Source organism: Nomascus leucogenys, chromosome 24 (genome assembly GCF_006542625.1).
Source record: "Nomascus leucogenys isolate Asia chromosome 24, Asia_NLE_v1, whole genome shotgun sequence".
NCBI classification, from domain to species: Eukaryota; Metazoa; Chordata; class Mammalia; order Primates; family Hylobatidae; genus Nomascus; species Nomascus leucogenys.
The window spans coordinates 16,053,634-16,077,476 of record NC_044404.1 but is presented as its reverse complement, the minus strand read 5'-3'; the positions used below and the strand labels follow the sequence as shown (position 1 = coordinate 16,077,476).

The 23,843-nt window shown below is 47.5% G+C and overlaps 1 pseudogene; it reads right to left on the bottom strand.

The window, feature by feature from the left end:
- Positions 1–1,986: 1,986 nt before the first annotated feature.
- The window catches only part of LOC101178197, a 41,570-nt pseudogene continuing 19,713 nt past the window's right edge, over positions 1,987–23,843 (bottom strand).

Here is a 23,843-nt window from a genome sequence, read left to right as displayed (position 1 = left end):
GCCAGAGTACAAAATGGTCATCCCCAAAGCAAAATTCTATCCTGACAAGTGTGCAGATTGTATGAAACCTGTAGATTTATCATGTTGGCATCTTGGTATAAGTGGCCTAGTTAGACAATATATCAAAAAGACTGGAAACTCAGGATTTTAATTTACTTGTTTAACAATTTTTGAGCATCAAACAATGTGCCAGAGCCTATCCCAGGTGTTTAGGTACATCACTGAATAAAAACAAAGCAAAGATCCCTGTTCTCATGGAGCTTAACCTGGTGGAGGAGAAGGGAGACAGACAATAAGGAAATTAATAGAAGTGGCAAGTGCTATAGTGAAAATACAGTGAAGGATAATAGAGATGAAGCAAGTCTTGAAATTTTAAATGAGGTGGTTAGGATAGGCCTCAAGAAGGAGATGGTTTTACTTTTATTTGTACTTTTTTAGAGAAAGGGTCTCGCTGTCACCCAGACTGAAATGCAGTGGTGTAATCCTAGTTCACTGCAGCCTCTAACTCTTTGGCTCAAGTGATCTTCCTGCTTCAACTCCCCAAAGTGGTAGGATTACAGGTGTGTGACATGGCGCCCCAACAAAGAGATAATTTATGAATGAAGATTTGCAGGAGCGAAGGGAGCAAATCGTGGATATCTAGGGAAGAGACTGCAGAGGGAATCATAAATGAAAACACCTTCAGGGAGGAGCAAGCTTGACTGGCACATATGAAATAGAGGAAGGAAATCAGTGTGGTTGAAATAGGATGGTCATAGCTGGGCGTGGTGGCTCATGCCTGTGATCCCAGCACTTTGGGAGGCAGAGGTGAGAAGATTGCTTGAGGCCAGGAGTTGCAGGTCAACCTGTGCAACATAGCGAGACTGGTCTCTACAACATGTCACAATTACCTGGGCGTGGTGTTGTGCACCTTTAGTCCCAGCTACTTGGGATGCTGAGGCAGAAGGATTGCTTGTGCCTGGGAGTTTGAAGTTACAGTGAGCTATGATTGCACCACTGCACTCCAACCTGGGAACATGGTGAAACCCCGTCTCTACAAAAAATATAAAAGTTATCCAGGCATGGTGGCGTGCACCTGTGGTCCCAACTACTTGTGTGGGAGAATTGCTCAAGCCTGGGAAGTGAGTCGAGGCTGCAGTGAGCCTTGATTGAGCCACTGCACTCCAGCCTGGGTGACAGTGAGACCCTGTCTCAAAAAAAAATAGAATGGTCAAGATGGGGGTATAGGATGAATGTCAAAGAGTCAGAGGAGTGTGTGGGGCAGATCTGTAGAACCTGGTAAACTGTAATAGGTTTTTATGGCTTTTAATGATATGACAGGTTTTAGAAGGATTGCCCAAAGTATTGAAAATAAGAGGCCCTGGGCTGGGCGCGGTGGTTCATGCCTGTAATCCCAACACTTTGGGAGGCCGAGGCGGGCGGATCATGAGGTCAGGAGATCGAGACCCTCCTGGCTAACACGGTGAAACCCCGTCTCTACTAAAAATACAAAACCAAAATTAGCCGGGCGTGGTGGAGGGACCTGTAGTCCCAGCTACTCTGGAGGCTGACAGGGGAGACTGGGTGAACCCTGGAGGCGGAGCTTGCAGTGAGCCAAGAATGCGCCATTGCACTCCAGCCTGGGCGACAGAGTGAGAGTCCGTCTCAAAAAAAAAAAAAAAGGCCCAGGGTAGAAGCAGGAGCCAAATGAATCGGCCATATCAGTGATCCAAGTGAAGGGGAGGGTGGCTTTAATGACCAAAATATATCCTGGAGATATATATAGAGAGATTTTTTTTTTTTTTCAGATGGAGTCTTGCTCTGTCACCCAGGCTGGAGTGCAGTGGCATGATCTCGGCTCACTGCAGCCTCTGCCTCCCTGGTTCCAGTGATTCTCCTGCTTCAGCCTCTTGGGTAACTGGGATTACAGGCACATGCCACCACACCTGGATAATTTTTGTGTTTTTGTTTTGTTTTTTAACTTTAAAAGCCCTCAAAAACTGTTTATTATACAGGTGAATCTTGATAGTCATGATGGGCTTGTAGGTAGGATTTCTGGTAGCGAGCACGGGCACCAGGGCCTCCAAACTTTTTGGACTTGCAGCAACGAGGATCAGCTACCAGCAGGGTCCGGTCGTACTGGATGAGGATGTCTTTGATCTCCTTCTTGGAAGCCTCATCCACATATTTCTGGTAATAGGCCTCCAGGGCTTCGGAGATGGACTGATGGATAGCATAAATCTGGGCCATGAGACCACCACCCTTCACACGGACATGGATGTCCACACTAGCAAATCGCTCCTTGCCGAGAAGCAGAACTGGCTCCAGCAGCTTGTATTGTAGCGTGCGCGGCTCAGTCATCTCCAGGGGCCACCCGTTCACCTTGATGAGACCATTGCCGTGTTTGCAGTGCGCCACAGCTGTGGCTGTCTTCTTGCGTCCAAAGACCAGCACCGACTGCAGTGGGCCCTTTGGACGGAATGGCTGTGAGCGTGGACTAGAGAGAGTGTGTTTTTTTGTTTTTGTTTTGTTTTTTTGTTTGAGACAGAGTCGCACTCTATTGCCCAGGCTGGACTGCAGTGGCGCTATCTCGGCTCACTGCAACCTCCGCCTCCCAGGTTCGAGCTATTCTCCTGCCCCAGACTCCCAAGTAGCTGGGACTACAGGTGCCCGCCACCACACCCAGCTAATTTTTGTATTTTTAGTAGAGATGGGGTTTCACCATATTGGCCAGGCTGGTCTCGAACTCCTGACCTCACGTGATCTGCCTCTCTCGGCCTCCCAAAATACAGGGATTACAGGCGTGAGCCACCGCGCCTGGCCGTTTTTGTTTGTTTGTTTGAAACAGGGTCTCACTCTGTCGCCGAGACTGGAGTGCAGTAGTGCAATCTCGGCTCACCGCAACCTCCACCTCCCAGGTGCCTCAGCCTCCTGAGTAGCTGGGACAACAGGCGTGTGCTACTACTGCCTGGCTAATTTTTTTTTTTTTTTGAGATGGAGTCTCGCTCTTGTCACCCAGCCTGGGCAACATCTTGGTTCACTGCAACCTCCACCTCCCGGGTTCAAGCGATTCTCCTGTCTCAGCCTCCCAAGTAGCTGTGATTACAGGCATGCGCTGCCACGCCTGGCTAATTTTTGTATTTTTTAGTAGAGATGGGGTTTCACCATGTTGGTCAAGCAGGTCTGGAATTCCTGACCTCCCAAAGTGCTGGGATTACAGGTGTGAGCCACTGGGCCCTGGATATATTTTAACAGTAAATCCAAGCAGACTTTCTGGTAGATTGAACCTGGGGTTGATAAAAAGAGGAGGCAAGGATGAGCCAAAATATTTTTTTGACCTGGGCAACTAAAAGAGTTGTAATGAAGGAGGGCTGGATAGAGCAGTTCTGCAGGGGAAGATCAGAAGTTCAGTTTGGGCATGTTCAATTTGAGGTGTTTATTAGATATCAAAGGGAGACGCTGGTGGGCTATTGGATATATGGGTCTTGATTTATGAGGAAGTTCTGGAGATGTATATTTTTATATATGCCCTTTTTGTATATTATGTATATTTGTGTGTGAGAGAGTTATCCTATATATAGGTAGCATTTAAAAGCCTCAAACTGGATGAGATCACCAACATAAATATAGAACGAAATAGGATCAAGGAAGCCCTGAAGCATTCCACTGTTAAAAGGTCTGAGAAGAAGGTTTGCAAAGCAGGATGAGAAGGAACAACCAGTTAGGTCCAGGAAGTCAAGAAAATGGAGCAGGTGGCCTGGCAGGGTGGCTCACACCTGTAATCCCAGCACTGTGGGAAGCTGAGGCAGGCAGATCACTTGAGGTCAGGAGTTCGAGACCAGCTGGCCAACACGGTGAAACCCTAACTCTACTAAAAAAATACAAAAATTGTCCAGGTGTGATGGCTCATGCCTATAATCCCAGCACTTTTGGAGGCTCAGGCGGGCGGATCACCTGAGGCTGGGAGTTCAAGACCATCCTGACCAACATGGAGAAACCCCTCTCTACTGAAAATGCATAATTAGCTGGTTGTGGTGGCGCATGCCTGTAATCCCAGCTACTCGGGAGGCTGAGGCAGGAGAATCGCTTGAACCCGGGAGGCGGAGGTTGCGGTGAGCTGAGATTGTGCCATTGCACTCCACCCTGTGCAACAACAGCGAAACTCCGTTTAAAAAAAAAAAAAAAATTAGCTGGGCTTGGGCAGGGCTCGGTGGCTAACGCCTGTAATCCCAGCATTTTGGGAGGCCGAGGCGGGCGGATCACGAGGTCAAGAGTTCGAGATCAGCCTGGCTAACATAGTGAAACCCTGTCTCTAGTAAAAATACAAAAATTAGCCGGTAATGGTGTTGCACAGGAATGGTGGCTCGACAAGCTGAGGCAGGAGAATTGCTTGAACCTGGGAGGTGGAGGTTGCAGTGAGCCGAGATCGCACCACTTCACTCCAGCCTGGATCACAGAGTAAGACTCGGTCTCAAAAAAAAATAATAATAATAAAGTGGAGGGAATGGTCAACTGTGAAATGCTGCTGAGAGATTAAGCTGAGGCATGAAAATTGAGTGTTGAATGAATAAGTGGAAGTCATTGGTGACCTTGACACGAGCTGTCTGGGTGGAGTAGGAGGCAAAAGCTTGATTGGAATGGATTGAAGAAAAAAAAAAAACAGTAAGTATGACCTTTGGAAAAGTCTGACAGTGAGGCTTAAAGGGGAAGATGCCAGAGACTGTGATGTTGGAAAGTACCTTCTGTTTTAGGAAGTTCCTGGGTCAGTGCAGCAAGAGGGAACTCAAAACCTTAGGGCTTCTGGAGGAATTGTTACACTCCCAGGATGTGGTCTCCTTCTACCTTCATATCTGCTCCATGATAACATGAATAATAAATTATTTCTTGGCCGGGAGAACTCCAGCTCAAAAGATCCTGCTGCCTCTGTCTCCCAAAGTACTAGAATCATAGGCGTGAGCCACTGTGCCCGGCTATATTTTTCTTTACTATTTTTTTTTTTTTTTGAGACAGAATCATGCTCTGTCACCTAGGCTGGAGTGCAGTGGCCTGATCTCTGCTCACTGCAACCTCTGCCTCCCGGGTTCAAGTGATTCCCCTGCCTCAGCCTCCTGAGTTGCTGGGATTACAGGCATGCGCCACCACACCCGCCTAATTCTTGTATTTTTAGTAGAGACGGGGTTTCACTGTGTTGTCCAGGCTGGTCTCAAACTCCTGACCTCATGACCCGCCTGCCTTGGCCTCCCAAAGTGCTGGGATTACAGGCGTGAGCCACTGTGCCCAGCCGTAATTTTCTTTTTAAAAGACTTTCTTCCCCCATATTGGACCCTCCTCTAGTTCCACCACATCCCAGTGAACAACAGTGAAATAAAAAAGATTGTCTACGTGCTTAATTTGAAAACATGGGTTGGGCACGGTGGCTCACACCTGTAATCCCAGCACTTTGGGAGGCTGAGATGGGTGGATTGCCTGAGGTCAGGAGTTCAAGACCAGCTTGGCCAACCTGGTGAAACCCCATCTCTAATAAAAATGCAAATATTAAGGTTGGCCGCGGTGGCTCATGCCTGTAATCCTAGCACTTTGGGAGGCTGAGGCAGGCAGATCACCGGAGGTCTGGAGTTCAAGACCAGCCTGACCAACATGGAGAAACCCTGTCTCTACTAAAAATACAAAATTAGCTGGGCGTGGTGGCTCATGCCTGTAATCCCAGCTACTCGGGGGACTAAGGCAGGAAAATCGCTTGAACCCAGGAGGTGGAGGTTGCAGTGAGCTGAGATCATGCCACTGCACTCCAGCCTGGGTCACAGAGTGAGACTCTTGTCTCAAAAAAAAAAAAAAAAAAAAAAAAAAGAAAACATATCACTTTGGGGTCAAGCTCCACCTTCAGAATTTCAGAATTTTTTTTTTTTTTGTGACGGAGTCTTGCTCTGTCACCCAGGCTGGAGTGCAGTGGTGCAATCTCGGCTCATTATAGCTGCAGCCTCCCAGGTTCAAGCAGTCTTCTGCCTCAGCCTCCCGAGTAGCTGGGATTACAGGCATGCGCCACCACACCCGGCTAATTTTTTTTTTTTGAGACGGAGTCTAGCTCTGTCACCAGGCTGGAGTGCAGTGGCGTGATCTCAGCCCACTGCCACCTCCACCTCCCAGGTTCAAGTGATTCTCCTGCCTCAGTCTCCTGAGTAGCTGGGATTACCAGCACGTGCCACCGTGCCCAGGTAATTTTTGTATTTTTAGTAGAGACAGGGTTTCACCATGTCGGCCAGGATGGTCTCTATCTCCTGACCTCGTGATCCGCCCACCTCAGCCTCCCAAAGTGCTGGGACTATAGGCGTGAGCCACCGCGCCCAGCCTCATTTTTGTGTTTTTTAGTAGAGATGGGGTTTTGCCATGTTGGCCAGGCTGGTCTGGAACTCCTGACCTCAGGTGATCCACCCGCCTTGGCCTCCTAAAGTGCTGGAATTACTGGCGTGAGCCACTGCGCGCAGCCCACAATTTTTTATTTTTTGATATTTGTCAGTTTGGATGAAGCCTAGCAGTAGTATATGGTTAAGTGTACATTTTCTAATTATTTATGAAATGTTGCTCTCCAGCTTATGTAGAATAAGGTCTTCACCTGTTTTTCCTTTGTCCTAGCACATACTATACTTCTGTCATTTACACTGATTTATACTGGTAGTGGTTGAGGGATTGGATTCAATTTTGGGGCATTGGGAGGCAGATGTTGCAGTGAGCTAAGATCACACCACTGCACTCCAGCCTGGGGGACAGAGTGAGACTCCATCTCCAAAAAAAAAAAAAAAAAAAAAAACAAACTGGGGGTGGTTGAGGAAAGCTGTCTTCTAAAATGGAATATCAGGATTTCGAGGGATTCTGATATATCCCTTGAATTACCTACTTCGTGGGACCTTTCTCACTCTTCCTAAGAATCACTGATGTTGAACTTAAAATACAGCTGAGGAAAATATCATTTTTTTTTTTTGAGGCGGAGTCTTGCTCTGTCGCCCAGGCGACAGAGTGCAGTGGCATGATCTCGGCTCACTGCAAGCTCCGCCTCCCGGGTTCACGCCATTCTCCTGCCTCAGCCTCCGGAGTAGCTGGGACTACAGGCGCCCGCCACTAGGCCCGGCTAATTTTCTTGTATTTTTAGTAGAGACGGGGCTTCACCGTGTTACCCAGGATAGTCTCGATCTCCTGACCTCGTGATCCACCCGCCTCGGCCTTCCAAAGTGCTGGGATTACAGGCGTGAGCCACCACGCCCAGCCCGGAAAAGATCATTTCTTTAACAAACTAGTTGAGATGTATTTCTGATGGTATTAGTGCATTAGTTACATGTAGAGTATATGTCATGGAAATTCCACTTCCTGGAGAGTATTAAATTTTAAGAAAGTTTTGGCCGGGCACGGTGGTTCACGCCTGTAATCTAGCACTTTGGGAGGCCGAGGTGGGCGGATCACAAGGTCAGGAGATCGAGACCATCCTGTGAATGGTGAAACCCCGTCTCTACTAAAAATACAAAAAATTAGCTGGGTGTGGTGGCGGGCGCCTGTAGTCCCAGCTACTCGGGAAGCTGAGGAGGGAGAATGGCGTGAACCCAAGAGGCGGAGCTTGCAGTGAGCCGAGATCGCACCACTGCACTCCAGACTGGGCGACAGAGCGACTCTGTCTCAGAAAAAAAAAAAAAGTTAGTTTTGGGGTTTTTTTGAGATGGAGTCTCGCTGTGTCGCTCAGTCTGGAGTGCAGTGGCACAATCTCAGCTCACTTCAACCTCTGCCTCCTGGTTTCTTTCCTTTTTTCTTTTTTTTTGAGATGGAGTCTCCCTCTGTCGCCAGGCTGGAGTGCAGTGGCACGATCTTGGTTCACTGCAACCTCCACCTCCCAAGTTCAAGCGATTCTCCTGCCTCAGCCTCCCAAGTAGCTGGGACTAAAAGTGTGCACCACTACGTCCAGCTAATTTTTGTATTTTTAGTAGAGACGGGTTTCACCATGTTGTCCAGGATGGTCTCGATCTCTTGACCTCATGATCCACCTGCCTCGGCCTCCCAAAGTGCTAGGATTACAGGCATGAGCCACCGTGTCCCGTGCCTCCTGGTTTCAAGTGACTCTCCTGCCTCAGTCTCCTGAGTAGCTGGGACTACAGGCACATGCCAGGATGCCTGGCTAATTTTTGTATTTTTAGTAGAGACAGGGTTTTGCCATGTTGGCTCGGCTGGTCTTGAACTCCTGGCCTCAAGTGATCCGCCCACTTCATCCTCCCAAAGTGCTGGGATTACAGGCATGAGTCACTGTTTCTGGCCTTAAGAAAGATTTCTCTCTTCTTTCAAAAGAAGATAAACAAGTTAAGTACAGTATCCATTATATTGGGGACATTGAAACCCTGTGTACAAATATGCTGGATGTTTTCAGTTTTGTTTTTTTTTATTTTCTGAGACAGGGTCTTGCTCTGTCACCCAGCAGTGATGTGATCATGGCTCATTGCAGCTTTTAACTCCTGGGTACAAGGGATCCTCCCCTCTCTGCCTCAGCCTCGCAGGTATCTGGGAATACAAGAGCACACCACCACCCCCGGCTAATTTTTAAAGTTTTTGTAGAGACAGGGTCTCACTGTGTTGCCCAGTCTGGGAGTAGGGAATTGATGTGGGCTGGAGAGTGGAAAGAATTGACAGGATGATCTGAGCCCTGAAGTAGGAGGGAAGGGCTGCATAAGCAAAGGAACTGGCTTTTGATAGTTCAGCTAGTAGAGGACTGGAGGATGGAATGTATGGGGGCAGATGCTGGCAAGCAAATGTGGTTGAGCAAATCCATGCAAGAAATGCCACAAATTTACCAACAGACAGAGTCAAGATAATTATCTATGCTGGCTGGGCACTGTGGTTCACGCCTGTAATCCCAGCACTTTGGGAGGCCAAGGCAGGTGGATCACCTGAGGTCAGGAATTCAAGACCAGCCTGGCCAACATGGTGAAACCCCATCTCTACTAAAAAAAAAATAAAAATAAAAATAATAAAAACATTAGCTGGGTGTGGTGGCGCATGCCTGTAGTCTCAGCTACTCAGGAGGCTGAGGAAGGAGAATTGCTTGAACCTGGGAGGCGGAGGTTGCAGTAAGCCAAGATCATGCCATTGCAGTCCAGCCTTGGCGACAGAGCGAGACTCCGTCTCAAAAAAAAAAAAAAATCTATGCTTCATTTTTCCAAATTAAGATTGGAAAAATGATAGAGTACACCAGTCAAAATGATTGGATTCACTTTCTGTGTTCTTGGGCAAGTTACATAAATATTTTTGGTAGGGTCTTGGTGTGTTTTTTGTCTGAATGGTCATCTTCTAGACTAGTGCCTGGCAAATAGTAGTTGCTCGATAAATATTCATTGAGTTAATTTAGAAATTTATTAAATCTATTAAGTATATACAACACATCTACCCCACAGGGTTGTTTTGAAGATTAAATCAAATCAGATAATAAATGTAAAAGTGCTTTATAATCTGAGAAATACTATTTAAACTGTTTATGTTAGTATGAGGATAAAGTCCACTGAGTTTTTTTACTTTTTTTTTTTTTTTTGAGACAGAGTCTCGTACTGGCGTTGACGCTGGAGTGCAGTGGCGTGATCTCAGCTCACTGCAACCTCCACCTCCTGGATTCAACCAATTCTCCTGCTTCAGCCTCCTAAGTAGCTGGGATTACAGATGCCCCCCACCATGCCCAGCTAATTTTTTGTATTTTTAGTAGAGACGGGATTTCACTATCTTGGCCAGGCTGGTCTCAAACTCCTGACCTCGTGATCCGCCCGCCTCGGCCTCCCAAAGTGCTGGGATTACAGGCATGAGCCACCACGCCTGGCTTTTTTTACTTCTTCTTTTTCTTTTCTTTTCTTTTTTTTTTTTTTGAGGCAGAGTCTCACTCTGTCGCCCAGGCTGGAGTGCAGTGGCGTGATCTTGGCTCACTGCAAACTCTGCCCTCCTGGATTCACGCCATTCTCCTGCCTCAGCCTCCCGAGTAGCTGGGACTACAGGCACCCACCACCACGCCTGGCTAACGTTTTGTATTTTTAGTAGAGACGGGGTTTCACCATGTTAGCCAGGATGTTCTCGATCTCCTAACCTCGTGATCCACCTGCCTCGGCCTTCCAAAGTGCTGGGATTAGAGGCGTGAGCCACCATGCCTGGCTTTTTTACTTCTTAAATGGATTTTTTTTTTTTTTTTTTTTTGAGACGGAGTCTTGTTCTGTCGCCCATGCTGGAATGCAGTGGCGCAATATCGGCTCACTGCAAGCTCCGCCTCCTGGGTTCACGCCATTCTCCTGCCTCAGCCTCTCCGAGCAGCTGGGACTACAGGCGCCCGCCACCACGCCTGGCTAATTTTTTTTGTATTTTTAGTAGAGCCGGGGTTTCACCGTGGTCTCGATCTCCTGACCTCATGATCCTCCTGCCTCAGGCTCCCAAAGTGCTGGGATTACAAGCGTGAGCCACCGCGCCCGGCCCTTAAATGTATTTTTTTTAAAGTATAGAGGGATACACCAAGACTCTAATGATTCTGTCAACTGCTTTGAAATTCATGGATAGAGTATAATAATATTTTACAAAATAGTTTTGCCCTATAAAACCATATAGTATTACAGAACTGTCTGTGTTTTTTGTTTGTTTGTTTGTTTGTTTTTTGAGACAAAGTCTCACTCTGTCACCCAGGCTGGAGCACAGTGACACAATCTCAGCTCACTGCAACCTCCACCTCCTGGGTTCAAGTGATTCTCATGCCTCACCCTCCTGAGTAGCTGGGATTACAGGCGTGCGCCACCACGCCTGGCTCTTTTTTTTCTTTTTTTGTATTTTTAATAGAGACAGGGTTTAACCATTTTGGCCAGGCTGGTCTTGAACTCCTGACCTCTGGTGATCTACTCGCCTCGGCCTGCCAAAGTCCTGGGGCTACAGGTGTGAGCCACTGTGCCTGGCCAGAATTAAGTTTTAAATGTATGGATATTTCTGCTAAGGATTCCTTAATTCCTTCCTAACTAATCATACCCCAAGTAAACTGAACTATTCATTTTCATGATAAATCTGTATGGTCTTCCTGAATATTATAGGAGTGATCTGGACCAAAGTTCTAGCTGATAAAAATTTTGTAAAAATCTAATTCAGTGCATTTCCATTTTCTCATGCATTCCAGGGGCTAAAGTAAGTAATATTCTTGATTGCTGAAGTTCGAAGGCAGTTTCCTGTCTGCTGAGGTTTTATTTCTAGAAGCCCTTATCATTGGTCCTGATAGAATATCTGCAAGGAGAAATGAATCAACTCCCACCATCATTTTCACATTTTTCTTTTTTTTTGAGACGGAGTCTCGCTCTGTCGCCCAGGCTGGAGTGCAGTGGCGCAATCTCGGCTCACTGCAAGCTCCGCCTCCCGGGTTCACGCCATTCTCCTGCCTCAGCCTCTCCGAGTAGCTGGGACTACAGGCACCCGCCACTACGCCCGGCTAATTTTTTTTTTTGTATTTTTAGTAGAGACGGGGTTTCACCGTGGTCTGGATCTCCTGATCTTGTGATCCGCCCGCCTCGGCCTCCCAAAGTGCTGGGATTACAAGCGTGAGCCACTGCACCCGGCCCATTTTCACATTTTTCATTACCACTGGAGATTAAGATATTACATAACTAGCCAAGGTCATATAAAAGGATTCAGTGGAACAATTTAGGATTAAATTTAGGAATTATACATTAGGAACTCATTGGGATTCCCATATGTTAAAGTGTTGCAATATGGGGATGTTTAATTATGCTACTAGCCTAGTTCCTGCTATTAACCCAGCACCAGGCCTTTCAAGATTATTTAGAAAAAATGCTCAGGCCAGGCGTGGTGGCTCACGCTTGTAATCCCAGCACTTTGGGAGGCAGAGGCAGGCGGCTCACCTGAGGTCATAAGTTCAAGACCAGCCTGGCCAACATGGTGAAACCCCGTCTCTACTAAATATATTTTTTAAAAGATTAGCTGGGTGTGGTGGCGGGCGCCTGTAATCCCAGCTACTCGGGAGCCCGAGGCAGGAGAAACTCTTGAACCTGGGAGGCAGAGGTTGCAATGAGCCGGGATCACATCATTGCACTCCAGCCTGGGCAATGAGAGCGAAACTTCATCTCAAAAAAAAGAAAAAAAAAAGCTCAGTTCTCAGAAAATCTTAGAAGCCAAGTTCAGACTAAGGAAAGATATTTGCTGAGTAATGTGACTTGGTCCCCTTCCTTATAAAGCCAGAAGTACCATATCTGTTTTTCTAAATAGCCCCACCAGATTTTTCTAGGCATGACTGTGCATCATGAAGCTAACCATTCTGCCTCCGGGGATTTATGCATTCTCAGTGATGTTTCTCTCCACCATCTAATGTGATAGTCTGTACAAGTTTCCTATGGCCCAGTTCTGGGTCACGTTGAAGGATTGTGCCACATAATCTTAACCTACTTTTTCCCCCACTGCCTCGTTCAACAACAATGGTGACACCCACAAAATATATATGCCCTCACAGCAACACCAGTCCATCTTGCACCTGCACAGGACACTTTTTAATCTGAAGGATCTCAAAGCCCTTTGCGTACATTAATTGTACTTCATAAATACCTCATTGCCTGCAAGCCCTACTAGCCCCATTTTATTATTGGACATCCCAGAACAAAGAGATGGAACCTCTAGTCTACTCAGAAAAGGACAAACCTGGGTCACAAGTCTACTTAAAACTGTCCCTTGGGCTCTCTGAGATCTAATTTTCTCCCTCTTCATGTTTCCCCAGTGCTCAGAAAACACTTAAAAGTGTCTCTGGGGGCTGGGCGCGGTGGCTTACAGCTGTAATTCCAGCACTTTCGGGAGGCCGAGGTAGGCAGATCACGAGGTCAGGAGACTGAGATCATCCTGACCAACCTGGTGAAACTCGTCCCTACTAAAATACAAAAAATTAGCCAGGCGTGGTGGCGTGTGCCTGTAGTTCCAGCTACTTGGGAGGCTGAGGCAGAATTGCTTGAACCTGGGAGGCGGAGGTTGGTTGCAGTGAGCAGAGATCAAGCCACTGCACTCCAGCCTGGCAACAGAGCGAGACTCTGTCTCAAAAAAAAAAAAAAAAAGTTTCTCTGGGTGGTTCTCTCAAATGCCTGTCTTGCTTTTGCCACTGATGTGGCCTCAGTGCTTTCCAGTCTAGCTAAATGTGGGGATTGTTTGTGCTTGAATTCACCTTTGTTGACAATTTGTCAAAAAAAAAAAAAAAAAAGGAAAACCTCTTACATTTACACTGGTGTGAATGCATATATATCATCATCAGAAGCAGTTGAGACACTTTCTAATGCAGTTTTCTTTTTTTCGTTAGGACAGGACGATATATTCACACTATTTTTGGGTCTCAGATAAGAGATTGCATTTTGGAGTCACCTTAACGAGTGCTGCCCTCTCAAGATTACAGCTGCATCTGTGTGCAGCTGCTAGAACCTAGGTTAGACAAGGGTGAGAATGAGCAGAGATGAGGCATATAAAAGGACCAAGTAGTCATTGTCATGAGAAGCTGAGAAACCTTTGTTTATCTGCTTTTATATGGTAATGAAGTGAAAAGAGCACTAATAGGGAGCCAGAGTTATGTCTGCCATTGACTCTCTGTATGATCTTAGGTCAGTCATTTTCTCTGTGCCTCAAATTTCCCATCAATAGAAGGGGAGCTACTGGTCCAGCCCAGAGGCCAGCAAGCTTTTTTATTTTATTTTTTATTACTTATTTATTTTGAGATGGAGTCTCACGTGTTGCCCAGGCTGGTGTGCAATGCAGACATAAAAAACATATATATATAAACAAATGGGAAAAAGTTTTATTCCTGCTTTGGGAGGCTGAGGCCAGTGGCTCACCTGAGGTCAGGAGTTCAAGACCAGCCTAACCAACATGGTGAAACCCTGTCTCTACTAAAAATACAAAAATTAGCCAGGCGTGGGGGCACACGCCTGTAATCCCAGCTCCTCAGGAGGCTGAGGCAGGAGAATCGCTTGAACCTGGGAGGCGGAGGTTGTGATGAGCCGAGATCACGCCACTGCACTCCAGCCTGGGCAACAGAGTGAGACTCTGTCTTAAAAAAAAAAAAGGGCCAGGCGTGGTGGCTCACGCCTGTAATCTCAGCACTTTGGGAGGCCGAGGTGGGCGGATCACAAGGTCAGGAGTTTGAGACCAGTCTGGCCAACATAGTGAAACCCCATCTCTACTAAAAAACCAAAAAATTAGCTGGATGTGGTGATGTGCACCTGTAATCTCAGCTACTCAGGAGGCTGAGGCAGGAGAATCACATGAACTTGGGAGGCGGAGGTTGCAGTAAGCCGAGATCGCACCATTGCACTCCAGCCCGGGTGACAGTGTGAGACTCTATCTCAAAAAAAGAAAAAAAAAAGACCGGGCATAGTGGCTCACACCTTAATCCCAGCACTTTGGGAGGCCAAGGTGGGTGGATCACGAGGTCAAGAGTTCAAGACCAGCCTGGCCAAGATGGTGAAACCCCATCTCTACTAAAAATACAAAAATTAGCCAGGCTTGGTGGCAGGCGCCTATAATCCCAGCTACTCAGGAGGCTGAGGCAGGAGAATCACTTGACCCGGGAGGCGGAGGTAGCAGTGAGCCGAGATTGCGCCACTGCACTCCAGTCTGGGAAACAGAGCAAGACTCTGGCTCCCAAAAATAAAAAAAAATTATTCCAATAAAACTTTTTTTTGTGGACACTGATTTTTGAATTTCATACAATTTTACATGTCATAATCAAATTATTCACAATAATCACAACATTATTTTGATTTTTTTTTTTGAGACCAAGTCACTCTGTTGCCCAGGCTAGAGTGCAGTGGCATGATCTCGGCTCACTGCAACCTCTGCCTCCTGGGTTCAAGCGATTCTCCTGCCTCAGCCTCCAGAATAACTGGGATTACAGGCGCACGCCACTATACCTGGGTAATTTTTTTTTTTTTTTTTTTTTGAGATGGAGTCTTGCTCTGTCGCCCAGGCTGGAGTGCAGTGGCGCGATCTGGGCTCACTGCAAGCTCCGCCTCCTGGGTTCACGCCATTCTCCTGCCTCAGCCTCCCAAGCAGCTGGGACTACAGGTGCCCACCACCATGCCCGGCTAATTTTTTGTATTTTTTGTAGAGACGGGGTTTCACTGTGTTAGCCAGGATGGTCTTGATCTCCTGACCTCGTGATCCGCCCGCCTTGGCCTCCCAAAGTGCTGGGATTACAGGCATGTGCCACCGTGCCCGGCCATACCTGGGTAATTTTTGTATTTTTGGTAGAGATGGGGTTTCACCATGTTTGGTCAGGCTGGTCTTGAACTCCTGACCTCAGGTGATCCACCCACTTTGAACTCCCAAAGTGTTGGGATTACAGGCGTGAGCCACTGCGCCGGTCATTTTTTTTTTTTTTTAGCCTTTTAAAAGATATAAAAGCCATTCCTAGTTCGCAGGCCATAGTAAAACAGTCAGTATACTAGATTTGGCCTAGGCCCAAAGTTTCTGACTTCTGGACTAAATAGTTTCAGGCAGTACTTCTGATATATATATATATTTTTTTTTTTGAGACAGTGTCTCGCTCTGTTGCCCAGGCTGGAGTGCAGTGGCGCAATCTCAGCTCACTGCAAACTCTGCCTCCCAGATTCAATCGATTCTCCTGCTTCGGCCTCCCGAGTAGCTGGGACTACAGGTGCGGTCACCACGCCCGCCTAATTTTTTGTGTTTTTAGTAGAGACGGGATTTCACCATGTTAACCACGATGGTCTTGATCTCCTGACTTCGTGATCCACCCGCCTCACTCTCCCAAAATGCTGGGATTACTGGTGTGAGCCACTGCGCCCGGCCTACTTAGAATATAATCTTATGCAATTTTATTCTTATTTATTTATTTTTGGAGACAAGATTTTGCTCTGTCACCCAGGCTGGAGTGCAGTGACACCACCATAGCTCATTGCAGCCTTGAACTCCTGGCCTCAAGCTATCCTCCTACCTCATCCTCCCGAGGAGGTGCGCCACTCCATGCCTGGCTAATTTTTTTTTTTTTTGTAGAGATGGAGTCTCAGGCCAGGTGCGGTGGATCATGCCTGTAAAAAATACAAAAATTAGCTGGCAGGAGTATCACTTGAACCCAAGAGCAAGAGGTTGCAGTGAGCCAAGAATGTGCCACTGCACTCCAGCGTGGGCGACAGAGCAAGACCCTATCTCAAAAAAAAAAAAAAAATTAGCTAGGTGTGGTGGTGTAGTCCCGGCTACGGCTACTTGGATGGCTGAGTTGGGAGCATCACTTGAGCCCAGGAGGCAAAGTTTGCAGTGAGCTGAGATTGTGCCACTGCACTCCAGCGTGGGTGACAGAGCAAGACGCTGTCTCAAAAAAAAAGAAATGAAAATAGGACAAGTTGGGCATAGATTTTGAGTGGAATAGAGTTAAGGCAGAAACAGACTTTTTTCTCCCTTTTTTTTTTTTAGTAAGAGATGGGTTCTCGATCTGTTGCCCAGTATAGAGTGTCACCCAGGCTGGAGTGCAGTGGCACCATCATAGCTCATTGCAGCCTCGAACTGCACTCCAGCTTGGGCAACAGAGTGAGACTCTGTCTCTAAATAAATAAATACATAAATAAAGGGAAGAGCAGTTGATTGGGAATGAGGAAACTGGATCTTAGCCTAGCTGGCTGCGTACTATACGGCTTGAGTAAGTCATTTCACTTCAGTTTCCACAGGTGCAGTATGAAGATGAAAACTATCCTGCACACCTCACAAAACTAAGGTGTATATGTGTGAGTGGGAGCATAATGTGAGACGCCTTTGTCTTCTAAGCCACCTCTAGGCTCACACTGACTAGCAAGCTGTGCTTGTCCCTTTCAGTTGCAATGTTGCTGTCACTGTTACCCTATAATCTCTTTAATTGGCAGTTGCAGACCAAGGGCCCACCCTTCCTTTAATGACAGCTGGCTGAAGCCTTCCAACTTTAGTTGTCCCAAGTCACATTGGCTGTCTTATAAAGCCATATCTGTGGCTGGACGTGGTGGCTCATGCCTGTAATCCCAGCACTTTGGGAGGCTAAGCCAGGCAGATCACCTGAGGTCAGGAGTTCGAGACTAGCCTAACCAACATGGTGAAACCCCCATCTCTACTAAAAAAATACAAAAATTAGTCAGGCATGGTGGTGCGTGCCCGTAATCCCAGCTACTCAGGAGGCTGAGGCAGGAGAATCGCTTGAACCCGGGAAGTGGAGGTTGCAGTGAGCCGAGATTGCGCCACTGCACTCCAGCCTGGGCAACAGAGCGAGACTCTGTCTCAAAAAAAAAAGCCATATCTGTTCTCTAGTCAGCTCCAAGGAAGTGCCTAGATGGGAGAAACCCACACATCTCATCTAGTGGAAAAATAATCACTGTTCCTTGCAGTGGTTATTCAAATACACAATGATTATGCTCGCCTCAGGACTTTATCTATGCTGTTTCCTCTGCCCGTAAGGTCCACGCTCAAGTTCTGCACACAGAAGCCTCCTTGATATCACTTGCATCTCATTTCACGTGTCCCTCCCCTCCATTCTTTCCCGTGCCTTATTTTTCTTATTTCTATCTGCATTCTCTTGTTTACCTGTTTTTGTCTGCATCTCCCACTGGGATAAAAGCTCCAGAATATCTGGCAGTAGGCACTCAGTACAATGAATCTCCCCAGCCTCCCCACTCTCAGCTTAGTCACCTCCCAAGAGCATCCCTTTTCCAGCCAGACCACACTGGCTTGCCCCGATGAGTGTTCATGCCTTAGGTACAGCCAGAGCTTCATCTGGATACCCTATAACTACTTCTATCACTATACGACATTTTTTTTTTTTTTCGAGACGGAGCCTCACTCTGTCACCCAGGCTGGAGTGCAGTGGCATGATCTCGGCTCACTGCAAGCTGCGCCTCCCGGGTTCACACCATTCTCCTGCCTCAGCCTCCCAAATAGCTGGCACTACAGGCACCTGCTACCATGCTTGGCTAATTTTTTGTATTTTTAGTAGAGACGGGGTTTCAGCATGTTAGCCAGGATGGTCTCGATCTCCTGACCTCATGATCTGCCTGCCTCAGCCTCCCAAAGTGCTGGAATTACAGGCATGAGCCACCGGGCCCGGCCTGTTCAGGTTTTATCTCCCCAACTAGATGATACACTTTGAGAGGAACTCTTTTGTATAGAACTTTGGAGTTCGAAGAGATTTTAGTGTTTATCTCATCCAAACTTCTCACCTAATGTCTGAATCCCCTTTATAAATCTCTGACAACTTTTTTTTTTCTTTTGAAATAGGGTCTTGCTATGTCACCCAGGCTGGAGTGCAGTGACGCACTCTTGGCTCACTGCAACCTCTGCCTCCCTTACTCAAGCGATCCTCTCACCTCAGCCTCCCAAGCAGCTGAGACAACAGGTGCACGCCACCACACTCGGCTAATTTTTGTATTTTTCGTAGAGACAGGGTTTCACCGTGTTGCCCAGGCTGGTCTCAAATTCCCGAGCTCAGGTGATCCACCTGCCTCGGCCTCCCAGAGTGCTGGGATTACAGGTGTCAGCCACCACACCCAGCCTCTGACAACTTCTGATTTCATCTCTTGAAGACCTCTCATTCTGGGGCTCTCCTTACCTAAAGAATAGAGGATCAGTGAAGGAACAGAGGATGCTGAATGCAATGTTGAATTCATGCTACTTCTCCCTTAAGATTGAGTCAGCCCTTGGCTGGGTGTAGGTTGCAGAAGAGGGAGAACACAGAGAACTGAACAACTTTTTGGCTAAAAATGTTGGGGAATGTTTCCAACAAACTTGTGTCCACTGCCACTTATGCCTTGTGATTTAGCTCTTGCCCATTGTTATTTAGGGCAACCAAATTACAAAACTAAAATCTCTCTTTTTTCCTCCTCTTAGGAAAGGCTATGAAGAACATTTGGCAGGAGCATTGCAGCTAACAAAGCCCTTTCCAATACTTCAGCTTGTTAGAACTCTTTGATGTAGGCAGTATTATCCTCACATTAGGGAGGAAACTGAGATTTAAACTAAGTCATTAATGTTGGCAGAGCTAGCACTCAAACCCAGGTCATTTAGCTTCAAAAAGCCCAATGCTGTGTTTTCACTAAACAGTCACGTGTCTAAAAACCCAGCCAGGTGCAGTGGCTCATGACTGTAATCCCAGCACTTTGAGAGGCTGAAATAGGAGGTTCACTTGATCCCAGGAGTTTGAGACCAGCCTGGACAACATAGTGAGATCCCTGTGGCTAAAAAGAAATTTTTTAAAATTAGCCAGGTATGGTGGTATGTGCCTCTAGTCCCAGCTACTTGGGAGGCCGAGGTGGGAGGATCACTTGAGCCATGATTGGGCCACTGCACTCCAGCCTGTGTGACACAGCAAAACCTTGTCTCAAAAAAAAAAAAAAAATTAACTTAAAAAAACCTCTGTTTTGCAAACAGTTCCCTCTGTTGTGCAAAGGCCGATTTTGGCCCTGGAGAAAGAATCAGGGTCAGCCGGCTGCAGTGGCTCATGTCTATAGTCCCAGCACTTTGGGAGGCTGAGGCGGATGGATCACTTGAGGTCAGGAATTCCAGACCAGCCTGGACAACATGGCAAAACCCCGTCTTTACTAAAAATACAAAAATTAGCCAGGCATGGTGGTGCATGCCTGTAATTCCAGCTACTCGGGAGGCTAAGGTAGGAGAATCGCTTGAATCCGGGAGGCGGAGGTTGCAGTGAGCTGAGATCATGCCACTGCACTCCAGCCTGGGCAACAGAGTGAGACTCTGTCTCAAAAACAAAACAAAACAAAACAAAAGCAGAAAGAAAGAATCAGGGTCAACAAATCAGTATGGATGCAGATTCCTCAGATGCCAGGAATCCCAGGATAAATGGCAGGGGCGAACCAAATACTTCCCATTCTTCCCTCACCACCCTCCTCCATCCAATAAAGAAGTAAATAAATTCCTCAAGTCCCCTCTGCCCCAGTGCATGGAATGTTTACCTGTGGACCAGGACTGGCCTACATGCCAAACAGGTCTTGCCTCCTGGGCAGCATGTTTGCAGGGGCTCCTTGATGATGATGTTGGCCTCCTCCCGCACCCTCCCACTCCGTGGCTGTCTCACCTGAGAGAGCTTTCTTCCTTTTGCATTAAGTGTGAGTCCTGGTAAATTCAAAAAAGCCTCCAGGTGACATCATTTTAACACCAGTAACAATCACAAATCTGGGTGAACGAGCCTCAGAGTTTTTCTTGAGAGTAGTGTGCGTGCGTGTGTGTGTGTGTGCTTTCCATGGAAAAATAAAATGTATTACACAAACTATCAGTATTAATTACAGAAAGGTGGCCAGGTGCAGTGCCTCACGCCTGTAATCCTGGCACTTTGGGAGGCCAAGGCGGGCAGATTGCCTGAGCTCAGGAGTTTGAGACCAGCCTGGTCAACATGGTGAAACCCTGTGTCTACTAAAAATACAAAACATTAGCTGGGCATGGTGGCACATGCCTGTAGTCTCAGGTACTCGGAAGGGTGAGGCACGAGAATCGCTTGAGCCCGGGAGGTGGAGGTTGCCGTGAGCCGAGAACATGCCACTGAACTCCAGCCAGGGTGACAGAGCAAGACTCTGTCTCAAAAAACAAAGTATTAATTACAGAAAGGTAAGCCTGGCCAATAGGTCAGGAAAAGCAGCCCCACTGCAGATCCACACCAGTACAGAAACTTGAGGCACCATACATATGACTTTGCTGACTGGGGGCAAAGGATGAACTGGTAAGCAAACGGTGCTGGGATAATCTGTAATCCTTTTGGAAAGAAATGAACTTGGATCTGATCTTACTACACAGAGAAAAAAAAAAAGTCGACCGGGCGCGGTGGCTCACGCTTGTAATCCCAGCACTTTGGGAGGCCGAGGCGGGCGGATCACGAGGTCAGGAGATCGAGACCATGATGAAACCCCGTCTCTACTAAAAATACAAAAAAATTAGCCGGGCGTGGTGGCGGGAGCCTGTAGTCCCAGCTACTCCGGAGGCTGAGGCAGAAGAATGGCGTGAACCCGGGAGGCGGAGCTTGCAGTGAGCCAAGATCGCACCACTGCACTCCAGCCTGGGCGACAGAGCGAGACTCCGTCTCAAAAAAAAAAAAAAAAAAAGTCAAGATAGCTGGGCATGGTGGTTCACGCCTGTAATCCCAGCACTTTGGGAGGCTGAGGTGGGCGGATCACGAGGTCAAGAGATCAAGACCATCCTGGCCAACATGGTGAAACCCCATCTCTGTGGCAGCACGCACCTGTAGTCCTAGCTACTTGGGAAGCTGAGACAGAAGAATCGCTTGAACCTGGGAGGCAGAGGTTGCAGTAAGTCAAGGTTGCGCCACTGCACTCTGGCCAGGTGACAGAGCAAGACTCTGTCTCAAAAAAAAAAAAAAGTCAAGATATTAAATATGAAAGCAACACTTTATATTTTATTTTATTTTATTTTAAGACAAGGTCTCTCTCTGTCACCCAGACTGGAGTACAGTGGCATGATCTCTGCTCACTGTAATCTCCGCCTCCCAGGCTCAAGCTATCCTCCCACATCAGCCTCCCAAGTAGCTGGGACTACAGGGGCCCACCACCACACCTGATTAATTTTTGTATTTTTGGTAGAGACGCGGTTTCACCATGTTGCCCAGCCTGATCTTGAACTTCTGGATTCAAGCGATCCGCCCTCCTCGGCCTCCCAAAGTGCTGGGACTACAGGCGTGAGCCACCTCGCCCAGCTGAAAGTGACACTTCAATACTTTCAGGAAATTATAGGAGATGATTGTTAAGAGCTCAGGATAAAGAGAAGTTTCTGGCCGGGAGCGGTGGCTTACACCTGTAATCCCAGCACTTTCGGTGGTGGAGCACCTGTGGTCAAGAGTTTGAGACCAGCCTGGCCAACATGGTGAAACCCCATCCCTACTAAAAATACAAAAATTAGCCAGGCGTGGTGGTACATGCCTGTAATCACAGCTCCTTGGGAGGCTGGGGCAGGAGAATCCCTTGACGCCAGGAGGTGGAGGTTGCAATGAGCTGAGATTGTGCCACTGCACTCCAGCCTGGGTGACATAGCAAGACTCTGTCTCAAAAAAAAAATTTTTTTTCTTTTTTTAAACAATTTACTTATTCATTTTTAATTTTTTCTGAGATGAAGTTTTGCTATGTTGCCCAGGCTGGTCTCAAACTCCCGGGCTCTGATGATCCTCCTGCCTTAGCCTCTCATAGTGTTGGGATTACAGGTACAAGCCACAAACAGACAAGAGAAGTTTCTTTTTTTTTTTTGAGACGGAGTCTCACTCTGTCACCCAGGCTGGAGTGCAGTGGCGCCTTCTTGGCTCACTGCAACCTCTGCCTCCCGTGTTCAAGCAATTCTTCTGCCTCAGCCTCCCGAGTAGCTGAGACTACAGACGCCCACCGCCTTACCCAGCTAATTTTTGTATTTTTAGTAGAGACAGGGTTTCACCATGTTGGCCAGGCTGGTCTCCAACTCCTGACCTCAGGTGATCCGCCCGCCTCAACCACCCAAAGTGCTGGGATTACACGCACATGAGCTACCGCGCCCAGCTGAAGAGAAGTTTCTTAAGATAAAAGGAAATGCAGGCCGGGCTTCATGGCTCATGCCTGTAATCCCAGCACTTCGGGAGTCTAAGGCAGGAAGATTGCCTGAGCAACATGAAACCCTGTCTCTACCAAAAACACGAAAAATTAGCTGGGTGTGGTGGCACGTGCCTGTGATCCCAGCTACCCAGGAGGATGAGGTGGAAGGATCGATTGAGCAGAAATCTTGCCACTGCACTCCAACCTGGGTGACAGAATGAGACACCGTGTCAATAAATAAATAAATAAGACCATAAAGGAAAAAAAACTGATACATTACCTCCATCAAAACAAATCAAAAGCCATATTAAAACAGAGAATCTCAGGCTGGGCATGGTGGCTCACGCCTGTAATCTCAGCACTTTGGGAGTCCAAGGCGGGCGAATCATGAGGTCAGGAGATCGAGACCGTCCTGGCTAACACAGTGAAACCCCGTCTCTACTAAAAATACAAAAAATTAGCTGGGTGTGGTGGCAGGGGCCTGTAGTCCCAGCTACTTGGGAGGCTGAGGCAGGAGAATGGCGTGAACTCAGGAGGCGACGCTTGCAGTGAGCTGAGATCGCGCCACTGCACTCCAGCCTGGGCAACAGAGAGAGACTCCGTCTCAAAACAAAACAAAACAAAACAAAACAAAAACCATCCTGGCTAACATGGTGAAACTCCGTCTCTACTAAAAATACAAAAAAAAAAAAAAAAAAATTAGCTGGGCGTGGTGGCGGACGCCTGTAGTCCCAGCTACTCGGGAGGCTGAGGCAGGAGAATGGCGTGAATCCTGGGAGGCGGAGCTTGCAGTGAGCTGAGATCACGTCACTGCACTCCCGCCTGGGCGACACAACGAGATTCCATCTCGGAAAAAAAAGAGGCTCTCAACTCTGGCTGCAGGAGCATCACCTGAGGAGCTTTTTAAAATTTTATTTATTTATTTATTTGAGACGGAGTCTTGCTCTGTCACCCAGGCTGGAGTGCAGTGGCGCAATCTCCGCTCACTGCAAGCTCCGCCTCCCGGGTTCACGCTATTCTCCTGCCTCAGCCTCCTGAGTAGCTGGGACTACAGGCACCCGCCACCACGCCCAGCTGATTTTTTGTATTTTTAGTAGAGACGGGGTTTCACTGTGTTAGCCAGGATGGTCTCGATCTCCTGACCTCGTGATCCACCCACCTCGGCCTCCCAAAGTGCTGGGCTTACAGGCGTGAGCCACCGCGCCCGGCCTTTTTTATTTTTATTTATTTTTTTTGAGATGGAGTTTTGCTCTTGTTGCCCAGGCTGGAGTGTAACGGTGTGATCTTGGC